This window comes from Balaenoptera acutorostrata, chromosome 20, assembly GCF_949987535.1.
Source record: "Balaenoptera acutorostrata chromosome 20, mBalAcu1.1, whole genome shotgun sequence".
In the NCBI taxonomy this organism is placed as follows: domain Eukaryota; kingdom Metazoa; phylum Chordata; class Mammalia; order Artiodactyla; family Balaenopteridae; genus Balaenoptera; species Balaenoptera acutorostrata.
This window is the reverse complement of record NC_080083.1, coordinates 1,773,686-1,790,548: the sequence shown is the minus strand read 5'-3', so window position 1 is coordinate 1,790,548 and position 16,863 is coordinate 1,773,686. Positions and strand designations below refer to the sequence as shown.

The window sequence follows — 16,863 nt, the reverse complement described above, 5'->3', positions numbered from 1 at the left end:
AGACTGGCTAAAGGTTTATCAACTTTGTTTATCTTCTCAAAGAACCAGCTTTTAGTTTTATTGATCTTTGCTACTGTTTTCTGCTCTGATCTTTATGATTTCTTTCCTTCTGCTAACTTTCGGTTTTGTTTGTTCTTCTTTTTCTAGTTCCTTTAGGTGTAAGGTTAGATTGTTTATTTGAGATGTTTCTTGTTTCATGAGGTAGGCTTGTATTGCTATAAACTTCCCTCTTAGAACTGCATCCCATAGGTTTTGGATCGTCGTGTTTTCATTGTAATTTGTCTCTAGGTATTTTTTGATTTCCTCTTTGATTTCTTCAGTGATCTCTTGGTTATTTAGTAATGAATGGTTTAGCCTCCATGTGTTTGTGTTTTTTACGGTTTTTTCCCTGTAATTGATTTCTAATCTCATAGCATTGTGGTCGGAAAAAATGCTTGATATGATTTCAATTTTCTTAAATTTACCGAGGCTTGATTTGTGACTCAAGATGTGATCTGTCCTGGAGAATGTTCCACGTGCACTTGAGAAGAAAGTGTAATCTGCTGGTTTTGGATGGAATGTCCTATAAATATCAATTAAATCTATCTGGTCTATGGTGTCATTTAAAGCTTGTGTTTCCTTATTAATTTTCTGTCTGGATGATCTGTCCATTGGTGTAAGTGAGGTGTTAAAGTCCCCCACTATTATTGTGTTACTGTCGATTTCCTCTTTTATAGCTGTTAGCAGTTGCCTTATGTATTGAGCTGCTCCTATGTTGGGTGCATATATATTTATAATTGTTGTATCTTCTTCTTGGATTGATCCCTTGATCATTATGTAGTGTCCTTCCTTGTCTCTTGTAACATTTATTTTAAAGTCTATTTTATCTGATATGAGTATTGCTACTCCAGCTTTCTTTTGATTTCCATTTGCATGCAATATCTTTTTCCATCTTCTCACTTTGTCTGTATGTGTCCTAGGTCTGAAGTGGGTCTCTTGCAGACAGCATATATATGGGTCTTGTTTTTGTATCCATTCAGCAAGCCTGTGTCTTTTGGTTGGAGCATTTAATCCATTCACGTTTAAGGTAATTATCAATATGTATGTTTCTATTACCATTTTCTTAATTGTTATGGGTTTGTTTTTGTAGGTCCTTTTCTTCCCTTGTGTTTCTCACTTAGAGAAGTTCCTTTAGCATTTATTGTAGAGCTGGTTTGGTGGTGCTGAATTCTCTTAGCTTTTGCTTGTCTGTAAAGCTTTTGATTTCTCCTTCAAATCTAAATGAGATCCTTGCCAGGTAGAGTAATCTTGGTTGTAGGTTCTTCCCTTTCATCACTTTAAATATATCATGGCACTCCCTTCTGGCTTGTAGAGTTTCTGCTGAGAAATCAGCTGTTAACCTTATGGGAGTTCCTTTGTATATTATTTGTTGTTTTTCCCTTTTTGCTTTCAATAATTTTTCTTTGTCTTTAATTTTTGTCAATTTGATTAATATGTGTCTTGGCATGTTTCTCCTTGGGTTTATCCTGCCTGGGACTCTCTGCACTTCCTGGACTTGGGTGGCTATTTCCTTTCCCATATTAGGGAAGTTTTCGACTATAATCTCTTCAGATATTTTCTCGGGTCTTTTCTCTCTCTCTTCTCTTTCTGGGACCCCTATAATGCGAATGTTGTTGCGTTTAATGTTGTCCCAGAGGTCTCTTAGGCTGTCTTCATTTCTTTTCATTCTTTTTTCTTTATTCTGTTCAGCGGCAGTGAATTCCATCATTCTGTCTTCCAGGTCACTTATCCGTTCTTCTGCCTCAGTTATTCTGCTATTGATTCCTTCTAGTGTAGTTTTCATTTCAGTTATTGTATTGTTCATCTCTGTTTGTTTGTTAATTCTTCTAGGTGTTTGTTCTTTAATTCTTCTAGGACTTTGTTAAACTTTTCTTGCATCTTCTTGATCTTTGCCTCCATTCTTTTTCTGAGGTCCTGGATCATCTTCACCATCATTATTCTGAATTCTTTTTCTGCAAGGTCGCCTATCTCCACTTCATTTAGTTGTTTTTCTGGGGTTTTATCTTGTTCCTTCATCTGGTACAAAGTCCTCTGCCTTTTCATTTTGTCTATCTGTGAATGTGGTTTTCCTTCCACAGGCTGCAGAATTGCAGTTCTTCTTGCTTCTGCTGTCTGCCCTTTGGTGGATGAGGCTATCTAAGAGGCTTGTGCCAGCTTCCTGATGGGAGGGACTGGTGGTGGGTAGAGCTGGGTGTTGCTCTGGTGGGCAGAGCTCAGTAAAACTTTAATCTGCTTGTCTGCTGATGGGTGGGGCTGGGTTCCCTCCCTGTTGGTTGTTTGGCCTGAGGCAACCCAGCACTGGAGTCTACCTGGCTCTTTGGTGGGGCTAATGGCGGACTCTGGGAGGGCTCAAGGAGTACTTCCCAGAACTTCTGCTGCCAGGAAGTACTTGCCAGAACTTCCCTGTCCTCATGGTGAGGCACAGTCACCCCCCGTCTCTGCAGGAGACCCTCCAACACTAGCAGGTAGGTCTGGTTCAGTCTCCTATGGGGTCACTGCTCCTTCCCCCTGGGTCCTAATGCACACACTACTTCGTGTGTGCCCTCCAAGATTGGATTCTCTGTTTCCCCCAGTCCTGTCAAAGTCCTGCAGTCAAATACCGCTAGCCTTCAAAGTCTGATTCTCTAGGAGTTCCTCCTCCCGTTGCCAGACCGTCAGGTTGGGAAGCCTTACGTGGGGCTCAGAACCTTCACTCCAGTGGGTGGACTTCTGTGGTATAAGTGTCCTCCAGTTTGTGAGTCACCCACCCAGCAGTTATGGGATTTGATTTTATTGTGATTGTGCCCCTCCTACCGTCTCATTGTGGCTTCTCCTTTGTCTTTGGATGTGGGGTATCTTTCTTGGTGAGTTCCAGTGTCTTCCTGTTGATGATTGTTCAGCAGTTAGTTGTGATTCCGGTGCTCTCGCAAGAGGGAGTGAGAGCGCGTCCTTCTACTCTGCCATCTTGAACCAATCTCCCCAAATCTTTATATCTTTAACTAACATTTTGTCTGTGCCAGCAGGGAAGCCCCGCTATTGTTTCTTTATGGTCTCGGTTTTTAGCTCTACCCAGTGTTTTTCATTTTCTTTGCTCCTAGTCCTTGCCTCCCAGACCTTTGTCTTGGGTCATTTTCCTTCTTCCTGAAGTACATCCTTCACATAGTCCTTCACGGAGGGATGCTGGTGGTTTCATTTACTTGAAAATCTCTCTGTTCTTGAAAGATAATTTCCCAAGTATATAATTGTAGGTTGGCGGTTACTTTCTTTCAGTAGTTTGGAATTATTAGTGCACTTTTCCTGGCTTCCATTGTCGCTGCTGAGAACTCTGCTTCAGTCTAAGTGTTAGTTATTTTTTTTTAAATAATCTTTTTTTTCCCTCTCTGGTTGTTCTTAAAATCCTTACTTTCTCTATTGTGCATTTCTTTATGCGGTATATAGGTACTCTCTCTTGATTTATTTTCTTTTAAAATATATTATGAGGGCTTCCCTGGTGGCGCAGTGGTTAAGAATCGGCCTGCCAATGCAGGAGACACGGGTTCGAGCCCTGGGAAGATCCCACATGCCGCGGAGCAACTAAGCCCATGCACCACAACTACTGAGCCTGCACTCTAGAGCCCATGAGCCACAACTACTGAAGCCCGCACACCTAGAGCCCGTGCTCCACAACAAGAGAAGCCACCGCAATGAGAAGCCCGTGCACCACAACGAAGAGTAGCCCCCATTCGCCGCAACTAGAGAAAAGCCTGCGCGCAGCAACGAAGACCCAACGCAGCCAAAAATAAATAAAAATAATAATAATTTTAAAAAAAGAAAGCCTAGGTTTGAAAAAATAAAGTAAAATATATTATGAGCGCATTTTGCCTGGGACTTTATATGCTAAAACTAGATGGACTGTTCTTTTTGTTTTTTAAATTGGAGTATAGTTTCTGTACAATGTTGTGTTAGTTTCTACTGTAGAGCATAGTGAATCAGCTAGACAGATACATATATTCCTTCTTTTTTGGATTTCCTTCCCATTTAGGTCACTGCAGAGCACTGAGTAGAGTTCCCTGCACTATACAGTAGTTTCTCATTAGTTATCTATTTTATACATAGTATCATTAGTGTATATATGTTGGAACTTCCCTGGTGGCGCACTGGTTAAGAATCCATCTGCAAATGCAGGGGACAAGGGTTCGAGCCCTGGTCCGGGAAGATCCCACATGCCGTGGAGCAACTGGGCCCGTGTACCACAACTACTGAGCCCACATGCCTAGAGCCCACGCACCACAACGAAGAATAGCCCCCGCTCACCACAACTGGAGAAAGCCCGCATGAAGCAAGGAAGACAAAACCCAGCCAAAAATAAAGAAATTAAATTAAATTAATTGAAAAACAATATTGGTATATATGTCAATCCCCATCTCCCAATTCGTCCCTCACCCCCCAGAAGGCCTGTTTTGAGGATGTATTTTTTTCAGAGAGAATTTACTTCTGCCAGCATGCTGGGGGTCCTACTGACTGGGGAATTATCCATTAACTTCTTGACTTGGAGATTTTGGACTATGCCTATAGAGTGAACACCGACCTGAAACTCATGTTTCATAAAGTTAGATCTCGTGAACTTCTAACCAGATTTAATAAATATTAATGTCTTGGCTACTTTCATTAAAAAATTTTTTTAGAGTAGAATCTGCTTCCGTCCCCTCTTCCTCCTCATTCCCTGGATGGGAACCACCCTCCCAGAGCTGGTGTGTATAATTCCGATCCACAGTCCGACATGGATACATATTAAGCATGTATCCATTAACATGTACAGTATGTGTTCACATTCTTTGTGTGTTTAAAGTTTTTGTGCAGAGGGGGAGGGGCAGGCCTTGCTCCTTCCCAGGCAGATTTTTCCAAAATCCAAATCCCAGCCCACTAGGCATCCACTTGGAGCAACTGAGAGCGTTTCACCAAACGCCGTGCATATGGCATCAGATTGTGTAACCTGAAAAACGCTCCTGTCATTTTTCCCATCTGTACAGTGGGTATGATTTTTTTTTTCTCATCAGTCAATTTCAGGTTTTGATTCCCACCATGGCCATCACACGGTTTCGGTTATTTAAAGTTTGTACCTGCCTAGCAACAGTATTCTCATTCCTAAAGAGATTAATATGCAGATCTGGCAGAGGACAGAAATTAAGTGGAGACCAAATAACTTTCCCAGCTACAGTTGATTATTCATCAGTTGCTAAACAGACAGACGTTGAAGAGTGGACTTCTTGAGATGCAGATGCACCCACAAGTGTAAAGATTAAAGGAGGGAATAGGAATGTGGCAACACAACAAAATGCTTTAGAAAAACTGGCACCTGACTATTTTAAGGACATGACACCAACTATAAGAACTCAGAAAGTCATTATTAAGAAGAGAGAACCATTAAATTTTGGCATTCCAGATGGTAGCACAGGTTTCTCTAATACACTAGCAGCTACACAAGATATGCCTTTTATTCACCAATCTCCTGAATTAGGTGACATGGATACCTGGCAGGAAAATACCAATGCATAGGAGGAAGACGATGCGGCAAGCCCAATAAGTTCTGAGGCAGCAGAAGATAGCAGACAGAGAAAAGAGAGCAGCAGAACAACAAAGGAAGCACAGCGGCTAATGAAGAAGGAACAAAACGAAACTGGTGTGAAACTTTCATAACAAATGTTCTTCAGATGTCATGGTGCCAGTGGGAGAAATATGAGCTCCACAACCCAAGCAACATTCGCATGGAGCTAAGAGTATTTTCAGAATACAGATACACTGCTTGACTTTAGTGCATTCATCAGGCCATCCAGGACACCAGGAATCTCTCAAAGTCCCTTGAACTCTTAGTGACTGAGATCCAAAGAACAAAAAAGACTTATAAGACAATATTTCCTTCAACATGTTCCAACTGTAAGACAATTGTTTGCTGTAGAGAAATTATTACAAATGGCATATATCAGTACCTTTTCAAGCTGGTGTTTCTAGCTTAATAAATGGGTGTAAATAATTTTATGGTGGGAAACAACTCTCCTGTCTATAATGCTTTCCTTCAATGTGCATAATGATAAAATGAATTCTTTTAAATATTCTTTTGTTTCCATGATTACCTGACCTAAATCAGACAAACCTGCAGGGCTTTAACTTCTCATTTTTGTTGTCAGAAGCTGGTGTTGGCATACATTTCCTCTAACTTGAACTGGCATTGTTCATGTTTGATACAACATTAAGGAATTTGGTAATTTTGGTTTTCAAGAAAATGACATTAAATGCAATAATTTTATTTATCACAAAAAAATAAAGTTTTTGTGTAACTTGCTTTTTTTCCAGAGAAAAAATAATTTATTTTATTTAGTACTTCGTTTTCTGCTGTTTTTAATTTATGAGAATTTTAAAAGAAAATAAATACAATAGTGCTGCATACATTTGATATTCTATTAAAATTTTTAAAATCATGTTAATTTTTTGTTTCATGCACAGCTCATGTACTCAAACCTGATGGTAATAACATACAGAAATTTCACTGACAATACGCAATAAAAATTATTCAAAGTGGCATAGCAAATCATTTTTGAGAATCACCTTCACCGTATTTTCTAGCAACCTCTGTAAGATTAGCTCCTGTAACCAGATCATTCTGTGTCTATCTTTCCGTGTTCCTTTCTCTTCTGAAGGCAAGGGGAATTGAACAACTGTGGGGGAAGAGTGGATCCTGGGGGTTTTACTCTTTTTGCAGGAACCCAGAAGAGTCTTTTTACACCGTTATTCACAAAACTAGCGGCTGCTCCCTTTGGACCTAATCCCTCAATTCTTCCAACCAGATGTACGTGCTCACCCCGGACTCCCATGCTCCCTGCACCCTCACCGTCTCCTTCAAGGAACCCCTTGACATGTTTTTCCTTTCCACGTGTGACTTCTCTGAACGCACAGGTGTGCTCATGGCCTGTGCTTGCCCAGCTTCAAGACAGAAGAGCGAGCCCGGAGTCAGCAAGAGAGACATCCATGGTTCAGTGGCTAGGGGAGCTTACACGTCTGAAGCAAGGCCCTGGAGCGACACCCCACGGTGGGCTGCAAACTGCAGGCAGGACACGGTGGTAGCCTTCACTCCCAAGGGGAAGGGGAGCGGGCCCTTTATAGGGGGAATTTCATCAGGTTGCCTCATTAGTTACCAGGGAAACCAGAGGAGGGGCAGGCCCCTCACCGCCCCTATGGTAAGCTATCACCAGCTGGGTCCTGGGCATAGGGGTAGGTGAAGCAGGCCCTGGCCGGGCAGGGGAACGTGCAGACAGCAAGAGAACACCCATCTTGCGTGGCCTGGCCATACAGCTCCCGAGACCCCTGGTTCTCTGCAGGCCCCCTCAGCAGATCCGCTCCTAGTCTGCAGCCACAGATACTAACACCGGAGGCTTAAGGGTTTCCTGTCATTTAAGATTCCAAACGCTTTCTTCTTCTTGGCTGGCTCTTCTGCCCACATAGGAACAGGGCCGGTCCTGGTCTCCGGGGACAGCCGCGCAAGACCGCGCAGGAGCGGGCTCGCCGCCCGAGTGGGTGCGACCACCGTCAGGGGCGAGGACGTGGAGCGCCTGCGGGGAAGCCCGGCTCTCCCCTCCCGGGGCGTCTCGGGGCCGCGGGGCTGCGCAGAGCTCGGCCGTCGCTCCCAGGCCCCCGGAGGCTGCTGTCCCCGCGGCGGGTGTGGACGCCCGGGGGAGCACGAGCAGCCCCCGCCGCCGTCCAGCCCCCCGTGCGGGTTCCACCTGCGGCCAGACCTGCGGACGCCAACGTGAAGCCACATCCACGTGCGCCCGAGCCCGCGGGGCGGTCAGATGAGGGCCACCTGCGGGGTCACGTGCAGAAGGCGCGCCGCCTCCCGGGGCGGGGGGTCCACCTCCCGCCGGGACACCCTCCGGGGGCGAGGTCACCCGGGGCTGCGGGGTGGGGGACGGGAGACGGGCGGGGCGGGAGGGGTGGGGGGCGGGGAGGGGTCGCTCCGAGGCCCGACGCACCGCCCCCTGCCGGTCCCGGGAGGAGCTGCTCTATGTTCCCGCTGGGAAGAAAAAGAGTGTGTTTTCCAAGCAGCTGGGAGGATAATTCACCTCCGTGGGGCCGCCACTCCGCTCCTCACGCGCCCCTGCACTTGGGAGGAAAAAAAGCCGACTTGACCCCGACGTGACTTGAACACGCAACCTTCTGATCTGGAGTCAGACGCGCTACCATTGCGCCACGAGGTCACAATAAGCATGAGCGTCCGCGTCATTAAAGGCCTCGCTGAGGCGGCGCCATCGCGCGGCCCCGGAGACGCAGGCGCTTTCCCCGCGCCGCCCGCCCCCACTCGGAGGAGGAGCCGGCCGCCACGCGCCTGCGCGACCGGGGGAGGGGCGCCGCGAGCGAGTGCGGGGCGTGGCCGAGGCCGGGGCCCCGGCGCCTTCCAGAGACCCCCAAAAAAGAAAGGGGGGTGGGCATCTCCCATCGCCGGAAAGCTAAGGACTTAATAAACGAGCTTGATAAACGCAAGGACTTTACTATTTTTTTTCACTTTGCAAATCAGCTCATTGCATTTGTCAATTTTTAAAAACTGAAGTATAGTTGATTTACAATTATTATATTTAAACTATAAAAATAAACATTGTCTTTGAGGAAAGCCAGAACAGCGCCTGGAAGAAAATTACAATCTTTGACCATCCACCATCCAGACATAACCACTGCTAATACTTCCATGTGCGGTATTTCTTTTTGCAGATTTTTACCGGCTACATCCACATCCCAAATATGTTACTGGACTGTCAGCTGACAGCACACATCCGGAAAAGAAGCCATGAATTTTCACAAAGTGCCAATACTTGTGTATCCGGCGCCCAAATCGAGAAAGACATTAGCACCCGCCCCTTCCAGTCGCTTCAAATCCTATTTTGAGATGAGATTATATTGTACCTAACATTTTGTTAATATTCTCACTTGTCACTGTATTGTCCGCATATTTTAGTTGATATGTTTTCTAGCATAATGTTAAAGGGCTCATTGTCTACCTCATGGGAGTCCTAAGACCCTGCTTTTGGACAGTACTTTTTCCTTTTTTATTAAATAAGAAAGATAAAACTATTAAATAAGGAAGTAAATATGCTTTTAAGTAAAAAAGCTACTAAGTAAGAAAGAGCGCTATCCTGGTCTGCTTAAGAACAAGAAGCCGTCAATTAATTCAATAAATACAACACCCGCAGGGCCTGGTGTTCTTTAGAACACTTGAGAGATGGAGCCGCCCCGCCTTTGCCGAGGAAGGGAAACCGTCTGATGCTCGCCGTGAACTTGGGGTTGGGGGCAGCTGAGACCGCCAGAGCATCTACTGTCTAACAGGAAAGGAGGCGCGTCTGTTTGTGTTTGTGGCCACGTGTGACACTAGAGGCATTTGGGATTGACCCCAGGGCTGTTAGAGAAGCAGAGGCCAGGAGGCTCTATCCCTGTGCTCCTAAGGGAAGAGCCAGCCAGCTCACGGCATGATTGCTGATGCCGTGTTCGGATTCCACGTAGCCAGAGACCAGAGTCACCTCCTTATTGCTTTTGGTGGCCCAGGGGTGACGTGGACCCTGACGGGGGGAGGAATGGGGGGACCAAGGGAGTGGAGGCAGTGAATGAGGTGCTGGAGTCCCCAGGTTTGGATTCACCTTCAGGCTGATCACACACTCCTTTCCCTTCTCCCCCCCAAGCCCTCCAGCCTTGGCCGCACAGCAAAGTCACTGTGAGGAAGAGCCAGTGCCCTTCCCACGGAGGCCAAGGGCCCAGAATCTACTGGAAGGAATGCCTCACCCACAAGGAAAGACCAGAGGCGCTCTTGAAATCCTGCTCAGAATTTTGGATACACACGTCCCGGCCCCTCTTCCCCTGGGATGTAGAAGCAAAACCTATGTTTAATCGTGCCGTGGCTGCACCCCTACAGGACAGTGTGGTGACGCAAATGGACAAAGGGATTAAAGAGGTTGGTGCAGGGACCCCTCTGAAAAGTGAGAGCCCTGCCTGCCAGGACAGACCAGAGTGCAGCAGTGCAGTGGTCGTGCAGTTGTGCAGGGTCACGTCGTCTTTTTTTTTTTTTTTTTTTTTTGCTTTTTGGTTTCTTTTTTGGCCGCGCAGCATCGAACCCGTGTCCCGGGCATTGGGGGCATGGAGTCTTAACCACTGGCCCGCCAGGGAAGCCCCAATTTTTGTTTTTCAAAATACTGCATTTTAAAAATTTATCCTAACTGCTGAGGTTTTTGGTGTCCCTACCCCCCGGAGAATGCCTCACTCGCCTCACCCCAGTTCCGGCCTTGCTGCTCACCAAAATTCTGCTGATGCCCAGAAATCGCAAAGAACTGCTTCCTTATTTTAGGACTAAACTCTATTACACCAAAAAACAAAAACAAAACAAAACAACCCCCCCCCAAAAAAACCCCCACAAACAAAAAAAAACACCTTCTGTAAAATATGGAAATTTTTTTTAAAATAAATTTATTTACTTTACGTATTTATGTTTGTCTGCATTGGGTCTTCGTTGCTGTGCGCGGGCTTTCTCTAGTTGCGGCGAGCGGGGGCTACTCTTCGTTGTGGTGCACGGGCTTCTCATTGTGGTGGCTTTTCTTGCTGCCTAGAGCATGGGCTCTAGGCACGTGGGCTTCTGTAGTTGTGGCTCGCGGGCTCTAGAGCACAGGCTCAGGAGTTGTGGCGCACGGGCTTAGTTGCTCCGCGGCACGTGGGATCTTCCTGGACCAGGGATCGAACCCGTGTCCCCTGCAGTGGCAGGCGGATTCTTAACCACTGTGCCACCAGGGAAGTCCCATAAATCACTTTTATGACCAAACAGTCAATGTCCAGTTAATACAAAAAAAGGATGAGTGCCAACACTGGCAAAGAGTGTGGGGAAATAGATATTCTCACTCAGGACTGGAAAAGAATATAAACTGGAACTAGCTGTTTGGATCGTAATACGGCAAATGTTTTAAAAATGCTTCTGTCCAAGCATTTCCTCTTCTAGAGAATAGGTACTAAAACAGTTAAGGCTAGAGGCAAAGATGTACCTTCAAGACTGTTCGCATCAAAGCTGTGCTTGTAACAGTGAAGCCCAGGAGCCCACTGGACTGTTCCATTTTACAAGCTCAGTCTGGATTTCCAAGCGAGTGAGCAGGGGAGCTGGCCTTGGCAAGTGCTTGCATTGATGAGCTACCCGAATAAAGGGATGTCGCACTCAGACTCTAGGAGTAATTGCTGTGGAGCAAGGATGCAGGGATGCAACATTTAAATTTTTCATTACAAATACTGGGAGCCAACGTTGCATAACCCGGAGCCCCAGGCTGAGGACAGGACTTCTCCAAGCTGTGGCCTCCTGATTAATTGACAAGAAAGGCCGGTCACAGCCCGTGACGGGAGATGGAAGCCCCTGGCCGCCGCACAGAGGAAAAAAACTGCGGATTTGGGGAGAATGGAAGAAGTTTTCACATATTGAGGTGGGGGGGAAGTCATTCTGGTTATACATGAGCTAACTCGAATTATATGCTAACCAAACAGCCTGTGTGTGCTGTCCAACATATACTGCCCATCTGCTGTAAAGAAAAGGGTGCACTGACCAGAAGTAAAGAATGTCCCTGTTAAAAATAAAGATGAAATGCCTCCCTTTCTGGGACGCCAGTGCTGGTTTCTCCTTTGATGGTAAGACTTCCTTCATAGGTGCCAAGGCCACCCTGACTCGCTTTGTATTTGCTGGTCCGTTTTTTTTGAAGCCTTGAAGGAATGTGTCCCTGACTTGTTTGATGTTGTTCGTTCTGACAAGATATAAAACTGCACTGAAAACCATGCTTCTCTGTAGCAGATCCTCAGAGCTACCGAGAGCCTGTCTTCCGGGATACAGTCCTCAGTTTGGCTCAAATAAAACTTTTCCATTCCCATTATAGTTTGGTTATTGATTATTTGTGTCAACAGGGAGTCCGTGAACTACAGGCATTTAGATTTTCGGTTTTTGGGGGGTTTTAAATTTTTTTTAAATTTATTTGGCTGCACTGGGTCTTAGCTGCGGCATGTGGGATCTAGTTCCCTGACCAGGGATCAAACCTGGACCCCCTGCATTGGGAGCGCGGAGTCTTAGCCACTGAACCACCAGGGAAGTCCCGATGATTTTGTTTTATGCCAGGTTTTCCTCCTTTACTATCTGCCTCGAAAACCTTGATTAGGAAAGAAACCCTCCCTTAAGATGGGAAAATCCAAGAGGATTACAGTTAGAAAGTCTGCACCTCCCTGCCTGTCCTTCCCCTTTTAAAGTTTCTGTGACCCTATTAGGTTTTGGTTTTGCTGAGGACATAGTTCAGTATAAACCCGAGTAAGTTTGGCTGGGCTTGAATGTCTTCAATGATCTAATGAAAAGGTTGCCACACTTGTTCGTGGTCAGAAGAGACTGGCGCAGCGTGGATGCCCTTTACCTTGGAGAAATGCAGAGCCAGAAGCGGAAAGTTCTGTCTGCAGGGTATCGGCTGTGGGTGTAGCTAGCGGGAGACAAGGGTCCTGTCTAGCTAGTCCCCATGTGACAATAAATGTGACTTTCTCAACTTTGCCCCATGTGACAATGTTGGCCAAACTCATCTCTGGAGATGTTTTTCAGCCTAGAGATCTTGACTCGGCATTTTACTAAACCCAAAAGCCCTGCTTACTGTCACCCGCCGGATGCCGCTGATGGCAACTGGGGGCTATGCACAGAGAGGCCTTGATGGCAGACAGGACCCTGTAATTCCATCAACAGTCAGAGGAAGACAATGCCATCTTTTGGGGACTAAAACAGCTGTCTTCCAACATGGAAGAACTATAAAAGGGAGAGCCTTGTTCCTATTCATCAGAATTTAAATATGGGCTTAAACTGCCTTAGACAAGAAAGGATTACTGTGGAAGATTCCCTCTACCAAGCAGGTGGCAAGCATACCAGCCCCTCCTCGCCGCCTACTAACTGTGTGTCACTGGACAGGTCACCTGACGTTTCTTTGCCCTAGAGTCCTCAATTCTAACTGTGATATAACCGATCTCAAAGGGCTGTTGGGGGCTTCCCTGGCGGCGCGGTGGTTGGGAGTCTGCCTGCCAATGCAGGGGACTCGGGTTCGAGCCCTGGTCTGGGAGGATCCCACATGCCGCGGAACAACTAGGCCCGTGAGCCACAACTACTGAGCCTGCGCGTCTGGAGCCTGTGCTCCGCAACAAGAGAGGCCGCGATAGTGAGAGGCCCGCGCAACGCGATGAAGGGTGGCCCCCGCTTGCCGCAACTAGAGAAAGCCCTCGCACAGAAACGAAGACCCAACACAGCCAAAAATTAATTAATTAATTAATTTTAAAAAAATCTTAAAAAAAAAAAGGGCTGTTGGGAAGGATAAGCCAGGGAATGCTCTGGAAATGGGTTCCAGAGAACACAATGTTTCGTTTCCTAATTCTTAGCATGTCTACTGGGCTTCCGCGGACATGTCAGAATTTAGGACTTAGGAGTTGTCAGGGCTGCCCAGGACTGTGGGGCAAGATGTGATTTAACCTAATTCTAGGCTCTCTCTAAGCGCGAGTAGTAACTAAGCCTGCTGTCAATACTCACAGCGGAGTCACATAAGCCAGAAGATGGCTATGCCACAGCACCCTCTTCCACTTTACCTTCTTCTGTTGTTTCCCCCTCTCCTCTCTCTCGAATATGTATTGTTCTTCTCTGATTAGGCTTTAATGGAGTCCAACCAAATCACCCTAATTGCATCCCCAGAATAGCCAGTGTGATCTTGTACTATCTGATGGATGTGTAAATTGGGGAATCATCACCACAAAATGACTCATAAACCTACAGGTGGCCTGGAAACTCAGATCTTTGCCATTTTATCACTTTTATGAGGACCTACTATGCCCCTGGCACCGTGGTAGGTATCTTATGTGTTACTTCATTTAATCTTCACAACCAATACGCTCTTGAATTCTTCATTGAACTTTGCCTTCTCTGATGGTTGAATGGTCAGGCTCCATAAATGGCTGCTCTCCTGCTCTCTGTACGTCCCCTGCCCGGCCCGGCCCTGCCTCACCCCGACCTTATGCGCGTGATTGCCTCCCCATCTTAATCTGAAAGTTTAATCAGTAACTATCCGCGTGATCAGCCTGACCCCCAGCTAGTGATTGTTCTAGCCCTCGGACTGGAGCAGCTCCAGTGTGTTCAGTCATCACCAGGAAACATCGACCCTCATGATGGTTCCTAACCCAGAGCTGTGCGGGACCTGTTCCTTCAAGCAGTTCCCCCACTGACCAAGGGGTGCTTCTGACCTCATGCTCCCTAAAACTGAGAGCTCTCCCTCCCCACAGTGAAGACTGCTGCCGTGTCCTGCCTGCCCTGTGCCGTACACGGTGGGGCGTCACCCCAGGACCTTTGCCTCTGCCGTGTAAGATTCCCCGTCCAATAAACGGATGCCTCTGTGGCTGTCTCCTGACTCTTTCTTCCGTCTTCGCCGCTGGGCAGTTACAAGGACTGCAGGACTGAGGTGTGCAGCCCAACAACGGTCTTTATTCATTTTTCTCCATTCCTTCTCACGTGAAAGAACTCCCTTGGAAGAGCCTTGTGCTATTTTTTAACTTTCCCAAAGAGATTTTTCTGCTTTGGGCTTCCATTCATATTTTGATAGTATAAGGACTCTGCCATTTTTACAGAGATATTTTCGAATGTTTAATCTGTTGTTCAGTCTGTTGATATCTTCTCTTCCTGAAGGGCAGTGTTCCTAAGAATAAATAGGAATTACTACAGGCTCCCAAACTCTTCTAGAAAGTCTGGCCGAGGACTGAGGTCCCCATCTCCCTCAGGACAACCACCAGCCAACCAATCCTGGGGTTCCTCGGGAAAGAACTGCACTCTCCACGCCTTTGAGAGCTGGGGGCTAAGCCCTAATTTGAGCTTCTGACATTTCTTATCCAGCAGGACATCCTGTCTGCACCTGTCAAAACTTTTAGACACTCCCAAGACCTAGTTCCTGGTTCTCTTCTTCAGTTTTCCTCTACAGGGCGGGACACTTCTTTTAATTCCTACACTCTCAACTCAAGTTTCTTTTATGGATGTTTCTAGAGGTTCAGTGAGGTCCAGACTAAATTTGTTCCAAGGCTCCAGAGCTGTCCCGCTATTCCGTTTGTGCCTACGCCCCCCGTCCTTCCCAGGGCAGTTCTCCAGGCCGCGCCCCCCGCCTGGCTCCCCGGACCCGCACGGACGGGGCCGGGAGGGAGGCAAGAGCAGGTAAGAAGGCAAGGGTGGGCCTGAGAGACTCGATGCCGGAGGCAGCGGCCCGGGCCTGGACGGGCGGTGGGCGAGGGCCGGCCTCAGCTCTGGGACCCGGGACACCTGGGCGCAGGTAGGACGCACCTGCGTGACAAGCACGGCCTCAGGTGCACGAGCTCGGCTTTTAGCCCCGCCCCACGCCCGGCCGACCAATCCCGCTGCGGCTCCACGTGCGTCACAGTGGGGCGTCAGTGACGTCATGCGGCCCCACGTGACTCATCTCGGAAGTCCTCCCAGCCTGCCCTGCGCCCTCCTTTCTGCATCCCGAGGACTCTCCACCTCTGTCCGGTCCGGTGATGTCACCAGTTTATTGTTAAACTTATCGTTGAGTTTATCGAGGCCTATTGCCCCTGAGGCCGCAGATGAGCTGACTTAGGAGGAAAGCTGCGAGGGGAATCTGAGAGCGCAGGAAATGAGGTGCTGTGCCTCAAGGTCCACTCTTACTTGCTGAGCGTGGATTTTGTGAGCTCTTGATCGTGGCTCATGTTGGCTCCTAGTGGGGAGTGAACACTGTCCCCACCGACTGAGCAATGAAGGCCGGATGAGAGTCGCAAATGTTGCCCCCGAAGGCCCTAACCCTCTCCGTGTTTCCAAAGCGAAGTCCACGAAGGGGTCTGTGTGAGGTGGGCAAGAGGTGCAAGTGGTCACGGAAACGTTTCCTGACGCCCCCCGACTGACCCGCCGCTCCTTGCCGCCACAATCCATCTAAAGGCACTGAGCTGGAGGACTTCCTGCCCACATCCGGAAAGCGTCATCGAGGGGCTTTGGAGCTGGGCTGCCTGGGCTGGAGTCCCCAGCTGTCACTGGCTCTCGTGGGTCGAGGGTGTGTCTTAAACTCCCTCGCTCTCACCGTCTGCATATAAAGAGGGGCCTCACTCAGGGCTACTGGGAGGTTAGCGTAAGAACCAGTAAAGCACTCCAAACATATCTGTGCTCTGTCAGCTTTTTTATGATCTACTGCAATATTTCAAACAACCCTGGGTTCACGACTTTGTGCCAAATGACAGCCCTTCCCCCTTGATTCATCTAGTCAACGTCTTCATTCAGAGGTGCCATTGGCGGGACTCGTTCACGTTTGCCCATCTTCCTCTTTTTAGAGGTGACAGGGCAGATGTAGTCACTCGAGCAGCTGCTGCTGAGAGCGGTGGGCTTTCACCCAGAGGACTTCCTGTGGGAAGCAGGCGAGTGAGAACAGATCTGGGAACTTGAAGATGAATGACAAAAACGTGCAGCTAGAGCAGAGGTTCATAGGAAGCAGGCGAGTGAGAACAGATCTGGGAACTTGAAGATGAATGACAAAAACGTGCAGCTAGAGTGGAGGTCATAGGAGTGTGAGGGCCAGTAACGCATGGTGGACGATTCAGAACCACCACTGCAGGCCTCCCTCGGTCCGTGTCCATCCACTCCTGGGTTTGGACCATGAACTCTAAGGCACCAAGATCATCTGTTGGCGTCCCGCTTTGACTGGGCCTCTCTCAATGAAGACAAAGTAAAATGCCTCTCTCCAAGTCTGTGATTTTCAAATGGTTTCCATTTAGAGGTCTTTCATAGGTTTGGGAAAGTAA

General features: G+C 47.6%; 1 non-coding gene and 1 pseudogene across 1 annotated transcript; one reads left to right on the top strand and one right to left on the bottom strand.

Annotated features, from left to right (window-relative positions):
- Positions 1–5,079: 5,079 nt before the first annotated feature.
- On the top strand, positions 5,080–5,694 carry LOC103002080 (receptor-binding cancer antigen expressed on SiSo cells-like; annotated as a pseudogene).
- Positions 5,695–8,174: 2,480 nt separating this feature from the next.
- TRNAW-CCA (transfer RNA tryptophan (anticodon CCA)) lies at positions 8,175–8,246 on the bottom strand. Its single transcript has one exon. It is a non-coding gene; the product is annotated as a tRNA-Trp (tRNA).
- Between the last annotated feature and the right edge of the window lie 8,617 nt (positions 8,247–16,863).